The 10200-nt window shown below is 33.6% G+C and overlaps 1 non-coding gene across 1 annotated transcript; it reads left to right on the forward strand.

Moving 5' to 3' along the window:
- The first annotated feature begins 9432 nt into the window (after positions 1 to 9432).
- TRNAE-UUC lies at positions 9433 to 9504 on the forward strand. The gene has a single exon. It is a non-coding gene; the product is annotated as a tRNA-Glu (tRNA).
- Positions 9505 to 10200: the final 696 nt, after the last annotated feature.

Here is a 10200-nt window from a genome sequence, read left to right on the forward strand (position 1 = left end):
TTGATTTTGAAATTTCATGCGACAAAATTGATGACATGCCCGATAACGCAAATGCATTTCTATCTCTCATATCTTTCTCTCTCAAGAAAGTGATGGCATCCAAAGAAGTTACAAATTTTGGTGCTTCAAACTACTCATATTCAGGACCTGTTGCACACATTTCCTCTAAGAATATCCAAAATGGAAAAACCAAACATTTGTCTTTACAAATAAATTGTCAAGACACATGACTGTTGGCTTTTTGGTTCTTAATTTCAATTAATTAATTAATATTTTGATGATAACAAACCTGAGTTTATTCGCTAAAATTTTTGTGTTTTAAATAGTCTATTACGTAGAGCTTGGAATAAAGATTTTAACAAAATTTGAATCACTCAAATTGAAGCTCAAACGAATAGGATATGGCCGAAACAAGCTCACGGAAAAATCTTGAGTCCATGACATTGCAAAATTTTTCTCATTATAGTGGACCGATTGGAAGCTGTCATTTGGAGTAATTGCGGAGCGACACATGGTCGCCTTTTGATTTTTAGATTGGTTTTTTAAAAGAAAATGAATTTAAAAGAAAAATGAATTTAATATAAATTTTGTTTGTGTCTAATGCTAGTTTTGGACACTTTTTGCTTTTTTGTTAGGTTTTTAAAAAGAAAAAAAAATTAATATTGTATTTTGTTTGTGCCTAAGGGTTAATTGGTTTTCACTTTTTTCTTCTCTTTTTAAAGTTTCCATCTTCTCCAAAATTAAAATAACAATTACACATTATTTTCAATCCTCCATAATCTATTAAGCCTTCATTGTTGCTCTCTCCAAGTTTCAAATTTCTTCTTTTTCATCTTATTCTTGAGAAAGATTTATGTATGGTGAGGATTGATTTGTGGTGAACTCAAAATTTATAAATACACTCTTTTAGATAGTTTTTTAAGTGTGTTTTTTAATTTTCCAAAATTTTTGTAAGGATTGCTTTTAGTTTCGAAAAAGAGTAGTTGTAACGGTTTGATTTTGCTCTTGAACTCACAAAAAGAGCGGTGTGGTGATTAGGCTCTAATCCGTAGAAAGAGTTGGTGAAATCCTTAATCAAAATCCCAAGAGGCGGTTAGAAAAGTGGATATATACGATCGTGAAGCAACTTTGAGCTATCGTATAGTCTCTCGGTTAGTGAAGCGATGGGCAGTATACAATTTGCTTGAGCAAATTCTGTGATTTTTTGCAAAATGAAAACGATTTTCATTTTATTCTTCAGTTACGAAAACTAATTGAAACTTCCCATTATCACACGGTTACGGAGAAAACGACAAACACAATTATCCTATCATTGTCCAATTAATAATAATAAATATAATTATATTATATTCATTAACCTATAGTTTGATATCATATATAAACCATAGTTTTTTCTCCTCCACTAGATATAAATCATATTTATATCCATTGAACTCCAATTAATGTATCTCATACATAAAGTCAATCATATCATATATAATTAACAAGTTCAATCATATCATATATAATTGAATTCCCTCTTGTCAATTTGAACACTTCAAACTGACCTAAAAGTTGATTCTTAACTCGAATCCATTGAGCTACCAAGGGGACCTTATGGACCTATGGCTCGAAGCTCTAATAGTACGTGAATAACTGACTAAACTCTTTAGCCACGAGATCCACCATCCATTAACTATCTGGCATTCCACTAAAGACCGATAGCTCAACTCTCCTTACCACAGATATATTTTTGTGTCCATCGGATATAACCAATCAACAGTACGATAATCCTTCATAGATGCTCGTAAGTACAGCTAGACCAATTTACCATTTTACCCTTGTAGTTACATCTAACTCCTTAAGTACCACTAATCCCTCTAATGAAACAATACATCATAGTCCTACTTGTGTGAATACCTCTCGGGCCATGATAAGGTGTGTGTGGCGCCACATCGTTCAAGCCCCGGAATCAACCATTAAGGGAACAATTTATCTACCTACCCCTGCTTCGGAGAATGAGTGAATTCCATCTTGTGTAACTGAGTTCCCAGCTCCCAAATCAGACGAATCCCCAAAGTGGTACGTTTGAGTCAGCTATTAGGTCACTCGCACCCATGCAAATCAAAGGACCGTCCTTAAAGGCAGAAGTTCCCAACTCACTCAAAGAATTAAGGTCATGTTACCAATGGTCATCCTAGTGAAGTGAAGTCTTTGTCATGAACGGCGTTATATAACGAGATGTTAACACTTCGTGGTTAGGTCTTATACAAATTCTTTGTATAGGACACCCTCGTTTGCATGTCCCCACATGAATGATCAAGATCAGACCATCTGTAGCAAGTCACAATATTTGTAACTATTCCACAAAGCGGGCCACATCTGTAGCGTTACCAGGATAAGGTTTCCCTCCTATATCCATATACTACAGACCATTTTGGTTATCACTTAAGACATGATCCACTTGTATGTCACCACATACATGTTTAAGTTACATAATGATAACCAGGGATTTTAGTTTATTGGTTTGTGGTAAAGCAAATAAAACATCCAATGTTCAAAGACAAGTAGTGAAGAAAATATCCTATATTATACATCACAAGTGTTCGTACAAAACTGTATTTACAAACTACAGGACACAAGAGTTTTGGGCATCATCTCCAACAGGTTCATGTTCCTTAGTTACACATAATGGTTTGATGAATCTGGAAAATGTGTTATGTGTTCCTGAAATAGCAAAAAATCTTATTAGTGTTTCTAAACTAGCACAAGATAACAAAGCGTATATTGAATTTCACAATGATTGTTGTCTTGTTAAGGATACCGATACGGGAAAGGTGGTGCTAAAAGGGGAACTCAATGATGGACTATACAGATTAAGGACAACAAGATCCATTGGCAGCGTCACAGGTTCGGTCGATCTTTACTTGATGTCGAATGGTAAAATAATGGCTTGCTCTACTGTTTCAAAATAATAGTGTTAATGTTGCAGTGTCCAAGAAAATTTTGCTAAGACGACTTGGACACCCCTCTCTAAAAGCTATGAATGATGTAGCTAATAAATGTAAACTGCCAATGAAAGTCGATGAAGTTTTTAATTTTTGTGAAGCGTGTAAATATGGAAAATGTCATGCTCTCCCTTTTTCAGCCTCTTTATCACATTCTTCAGCACTATTTATTTTATTATATTCTGATATGTGGGGTCGTGCACCAGTTATGTCCTCTGATGGTTATTGTTAATACATACATTTCCTTGATGATTTTAGTAGGTTTGCATGGATTATCCTTTGAAATTAAAAAGTGACACAGTTGCTGCCTTTTCTCACTTCATTAGTATGGTGAAGAATCAGTTTGGAACATCTATAAAAGTTTTTCAGTCAGATAATGGAGAGGAATACAAATGAATACATCAAATGTGTGCTACCTTAGGCATTAAATCACGTTTCTCTTGTCTTTATACATCTCACAAAATAGTTTGTAGTATATGGATATAAGAGGGAAACCTTATCCTAGTAACACTACAGATGCGGCCTGCTTTGTGAAATTGTTACAAATGTTTTGACTTGTGACAGATGGTCGGATCCTGATCATTCGTGTAGTGGACATGCGAGTGGGGGCATCCTATACAAAGAGTTCGTATAAGACTTGACCTCGAAGTGTTAATGTCTTGTCAGATAACATCGTTCATGACTGAGACTTCACTTCACTAGGATGACCATAGGTAACATGACCTTAATCTTGAATGAGTTGGAAACTCCTGCCATTGAGGTTGGTCCTTTGATTTGCATGGCTGTGAGTGGTCCAAATGCTAACTTAAACCTACCATTTTGGAGATTCGTCTGATTTGGGAGCTGGAAACTCAACTATACAAGATGGAATTCACTCATTCTCTGAGGCAAGGGTAAGTAGATAGATAGCTCCTTTAAAGGCTGATTCCAGGGCTTGAATGATATGGCACCACACACCTTCTCATGGCCTGAGAGGTGTTCACACATAGTAGGACTATGTTGTATTGTTCATTAGAAGGATCAGTGGTACTTAAGGAGGAAGATGTAATTACAGGGGCAAAATGGTAAATTAGCCTGCTGTAATTACGAGCATCTGTGAAGAGTCATCATACTGATGATTGGTTATATCCAATGGACATAGAAATATATCTATGGCAAGAAGAGTTCAACTGTCGATCTTTATTGGAATGTTTGGCAGTTAACGGATGGTGGATATCGTGACTAAAGAGTTTAGTTAGCTATTCACGTATCGTTAGAGCTTCAAGCCATAGGTCCATAAGGTTCCCTTGGTAGCTTGGATACAAGTTGAAAGTCAGTTTTTGGGTCAATTTGAAATGTTCAAATTGACAAGAGGGAGTTCGATTATGTATGATATAATTGAACAAGTTAATTAAATATGATATAATTAACTTTATGTATGAGATACATTAATTTGGAGGAAATTGGATATAAATATGATTTATATCTAGTAAGAAAAATTCTATAATTAATATATGATATTAATTATATGTTATGAATATGATAAGATCACATTCATTGGACGGTTATAAAGGAAATGGGAAGGCGCCTCTTCTGTTCTAAATAACGGATGAGTGCATTATAAATAGCCGACGGTGTGCAGGAGACAAATGCGTGGACATTGTGAAAAAGATAGTGTCATCGTTTAGAAAATCAGTGCCTATACGATAGTGACTGCACGATCGCTTACATATATGATATTGTTAAGCGATTGCATACCGATTACACCGTCGCACGCTATTATGTAAACGATCGTTTACCTTTTTCTTAAGTGATCGTTTAGCTCCTGATATTTATTAAACGATCGTATAGACGATCGCTTAGTTTTTTCCTACGCGATCGTTTGGACGATCATTCACCCTTTTCCTACACGATCGTTTAGATGATCGCTTACTTTCCTTACACGATCATATACTTCACCTAAAGGATCAAGCATCTTGTGTATACGATAGACGACCACATCTCTCACTTGCTTGATCGTTGTGTACGATCTCTCTTCCTTCTTCCCTCTACGAAATCCGAATAAAGCCCACACTTTGGATTCTCACACCAAGAATACTGAGGGCTCTGAGTGTTGTTGTCTTTTTCGTTTCCTTCTGTCCAAGTGGTGATTGTTTGAGGTAGACGGTTGGGCTTCAGACTTGCTTGAAGAATAAATCTTCATCTGGTATGATTTCTTGATCTCTTTAGCATTATGAACGTATGTTTGAATGTATATGCAATAATTCTGTCACAATGAATTGGAAAGATCCGCTTCCGCTCGTAGGTACTCTTGAATAAGAGTTCCTTCATTTCAAGCCCAAAGTTTGGCTCGTTTCCTCTTAAGGTTGTGATTCCACATTCACAGAACCAATGCATGTAGCTGATGCTTTGGTTACTCCGACTTAGAAGGAGGCCATGGATCTTGAAATTCAAGCTCTAGCTCGACATAACACGTGGGATATGGTATAAATGCCCTCTAATAAAATTATTGTTGGATGCCAATGGATCTTCAGAATCAAATGAAATTCCGATGGGTCCATACAACGTTATAAGGCACGGCTTATTGCCAAAAGATTCCATCAAAGTTTGGGTGTAGATTTCTTTGAGACGTTCAGCCCAGTGGTCAAAGCTTCCACAATTCGTATTGTTCTTACCCTTGCAATATCCTATGGTTGGGAGCTTCGTCAACTGGACTTTAACAATGTCTTCCTCAATGGCCATCTTAAGAAGGACATCTACATGGCTCAACCTCCCAAGCATGTCAACAATTCTCTGCCCACCCATGTTTTCAGACTATGCAAAGCCATATATGGCCTCAAACAGGCACCTCGCGCTTGGAATACAATGTTAAAAAACACCCTGACCTCATGGGGCTTTGTGAATAGTAGGGCTGACATCTCCTTGTTTATTTCTCGGCGTGGATCCTCTATTGTGATTTCACTTATCTATGTTGACGATGTGATATCACAGGAAACAACCCTCAAATAGTAAAAAATCTAATTGCTCTATTGAATAACAAGTTTTCTCTAAAGGACCATGGACCCCTAAATTATTTCTTGGGCATTCAGACCTCCCGTTTCAGCTCTGGGATGTTGCTAACCTAGTCCAAATATATTGAGGATCTGCTAACCCGGTTGAATCTCTCCTCTCTATAGCCAACGCCAACTCCCTCAGTCGTGGGAAAACATTTCTCTGTATCTGATGGAACTTCGTTGTCTGATCCCTTTGTATACTGAAGCACAATTGATGCACTCCAATACCTAACAACTACACGCCCAAACATTGCCTATATTGTGAATCATGTGAGCCAATTTTCGAAACAACCTACAGATATTCATTGGCAAGGTGTTAAACGAGTGCTTCGCTATCTCAGTGGTACCAAACATCTAGGCATCTTAATCTCACCATCTGAAGATCTTGCCATTACGGCTTACTCTGATGCTGACTGGGGATCTAACATTGATGACCATAAGTCAATTGTTGCCTATTGTGTGTATTTGGGTAACTCTCTAGTTTCCTGGTCCTTCAAGAAATAAATAGTTGTTGCACGTTCAAGCACGGAGTCTGAATACTGGGCTTTAGCACATGCCTCTGTCGAGATAATTTGGCAAAATCAACTACTCCGTGAACTTAGTGTCTCACTATCGTCAAAGCCAATTCTATGGTGCGACAATGTAAGTGTCGGGGCCTTAGTTACCAATCTTGTGTTGCACGCAAAGACAAAGCACATTGAAATCGATGTCCACTTCATTCGTGACAAAGTTCTTGAAGGTGCTCTTGAAGTTCGTTACATTCCTTCTGCAAATCAGGATGCGAACAGCCTCACGAAACCTCTGTCTCACTCTCAGTTCATTTATCTTCGCACCAAACTCGAGATAATTGAATTAACCGCTCGTTTGCGGGGGGATGTGAAGGATTACAACAGACCCATTTACTCACACTCAAAGAAAGTGGAACGGACTCCACCAAAAAGCCATTAATGTTATTGTTACTTGTTGTTTTGTCCTCTGTATAATTTGTTACAATTTCTGCCATAATGTGTATGCGGTCCCCCCATTTCTTGTCGTTTTTTGAAGCCTAGGGTTCCCCATTCTTTTCTTTCCCGGCAACAGAATTAAGTTTTTTTTTTTTCCTTTCTCTCAACCTTTTAAGAATTGTTTGTATAGTTATTTATTTTCAAATAACATTTTTTTTCTTTCAAAAGGTAAAGAGTAGAGGGTTTGTTTCCCATTAACTTAAAAATAACTACTTTCCTAAATTATCTTTTGTGTGGTAACAAAATCAATCATCATTCTTATTTGAATGATGTTATTAACATATTAAAAAAAATGTCAACCTAAGCATTTCTCAATTTAAATAAACTTGCACTATTAATCATGAGATTTTGCTTTTGAGGTTAGATCCCTCATTTCACAAATTGTAAAAATAATTATACGTTGAGCAAAATAATATTGAGAACCAAAAAGCATTCATTTTTTAATATTTTAAAACTAAGATAGACGTTGTGAACACTCAATCACCAAATAGAATAGTCTTTTTTGTTAATAAACTACTTTTTTTGTCTAAAAAAAATTGGATTTTGTATTAAATTAGTTCTTAAGTTTCAAACTTAAACAATTAAGTCTTTTATATGGTGTTTGGAAACTAAATTGGTTATTATAGTTGGGTTATAATAGTCTGTATTTGAAGTGTAGATTATTTAATAATTATAATAGTATGTGTTTGAAGCGTAAACTATTTTAGTTTGAGGAAGAAATAGTAAACACAAAAATTAAAAAAATGAATGTAAAATAGTAAATACTATAGCAAATAGTAAATGTTGTAGCAAATGAAATTTTAAAATAGTGTTCATTATAACTAATTGGAAATTACCAAATAGCATTTACTATAGAATTGGGTGGTTCTAATAGTTGGAGCTTAATTGAAGGCCCCCCTATTATTTTATAGGAAAAAATACCCTTTCGGTCCCTAGGTTTTGGGTCTAGTTTCTATTTAATCCCTAAAATTCAAAATGTTACACATTTAGTTTTTAAATTTTGAGTTTGGTTTTAGTTTAGTCCTTAGGTTTCAAAATGCTGCAATTTTATCCTTGACATTTGAATTTTATTTCAAGTTGGTTCCTACGTCTCGAGGTTTATACTTTTTACCTCAATTTTTCACAAAATTCTCATTTTTCATCTTTTGGAGTTAATTTATGTTAATAAATAAAAAATCGTTAAAATAATTATAATTAATTAAGTTTCACTATTTTATCACTTTTAAAATTAAATTTAAAATTTCACTTCTAATTATTTTTAATTAATTAACAGAAACTGACGTCAATGATTGAAAGTAAGTATTTAATGAAACGTTGAGGTTAAAAATGTAAAATCTTGAAATTCATAGACCAAGTTGAAACAAAACTCAAATCTCAAGGATAAAATTGTAACGTTTTAAAATTTATGGACTAAATTGAAACAAAACTCAAAACTTTAAGATTAAATATGTAACATTTTAAAACATAAACATAAATAAAAATTAAAGCCAAAATCGTGAGACCAAAATGGTATTATTTCCTATTTGACGGTTACTATTTTGGCTCAAGTGAGCGTTGATGTAGAATGACCAATGAGCGAATGTTCGATTCGATTATGAAGTCGACTATTTAGTCTCAACTAGGATTTGTAGGATGATAATTGTGAAAAATACTTGGTTACTTCACTGGTCAAGATGATATCATAGATTGCTTGCTTTGAATAGACCAAATTTCAAACTTTAGTTGATGTTGTGTTTTTTATCATTATTTTTTTCTTATTTTTTCTAATTCTAATTAATTTTGCATTATTTATTCATACAAAACATGTAATAAGTTTAAGAAAACAAATAAGTTTAAATAGTATTTTAATTTTTGTACTTTATGTTGGTTCTATTTTAATATATATATTTCTAATGTTCAATTTTCATTTTTGAACTTTTAATAAAATTTAAATATGATCTTTACCAATAAACTAAAGTTAAAATTCTGCTGAGTCGAAAAAGAATAAATAAATTTGATTCCCTTTTTAACTTATTATTTACTTTTGCCTTTTTTGTTTACTATAACAAGTCATGTCAACTAGTTGAATTAAGTTCACTTTGAAAAATATAATTAATAATTAATTATCTTTGTCAAAAAAATAATGATAATAATAGTCACATCATAACCTCATTACTCAATTAATAATCAAAATAGTTTCATGGACCAATTTGATTTATTTTCCAAGTCTCAGGTAGGGAGCAAAGAGACATCAACTTCGACCTTTGTGGCAAAAAAGTGTATATATATTGTTTTCAAAATTCAAAATGGAAAAATAAATTTGACTAAAAAAAAATGGCAATAATTATATATAATGAAAAGAAAGTAATAATTATATATTGAGAAAGTGATAGAAATGAAAACAAATATGATGATTTATATGTCGCCTGTTCCGTTGTCGTCCAGCGGTTAGGATGTCTGGCTTTCACCCAGGAGACCCGGGTTCGATTCCCGGCAACGGAATTTAGGATTTTTCTTCTCTTATACCCTTTTATAAAGTCAAGTAAAATGTTGTGCAATTCTTAGTATTTAAAATCAATATGTTCAAAAAAAATAATGATGAGCCATTTTCTTAAATTATATATATAAAAAAATGTCTATTTTAACAATATATTTTCTTGATTACGCAAATTAAAAGTCACATTATTATTCATAGCTTAAACAAAATGATAATGGAAACTTATGGACTAGACAAAATTGAAAGTTTTTAGCCCTATTTGATAATAGTATATTTCTATGTGTAATTTTCTTTCTTTCTTTTTTTCTTTTTTTCCTTTTTTTTCCTTTTTTTAATTGTTACTTAAAAAGACAAAGCTATATATGTTTTATATACATTTTCTTTTTCTATTGTGAAAAAGACAAAACGTAGAGAGAGAGAAAATTGCTATAAGAAATAACAAATATATATATATATATATATATATATATATGTGGATTAGAAAATATATATAACAAAAAGATTTTTTAGATTTTTTTTTTTTTTTTTTTTTTTTGAAAAACGTCTAGAGTTGCAAGTCGGTCTCCCTTTCTTACAACTATTCATAGACCCAACTCCAATGGAAACAAGCAACAAAGGGCTGCCAATACTCGTCATCCTTTTCCAAACAATGGACAAGGAGGAAATGGACGTGGTCAAGGTAAGGGTCACTGGAATGGTGG

Source organism: Benincasa hispida, chromosome 12 (genome assembly GCF_009727055.1).
Source record: "Benincasa hispida cultivar B227 chromosome 12, ASM972705v1, whole genome shotgun sequence".
NCBI lineage: Eukaryota > Viridiplantae > Streptophyta > Magnoliopsida > Cucurbitales > Cucurbitaceae > Benincasa > Benincasa hispida.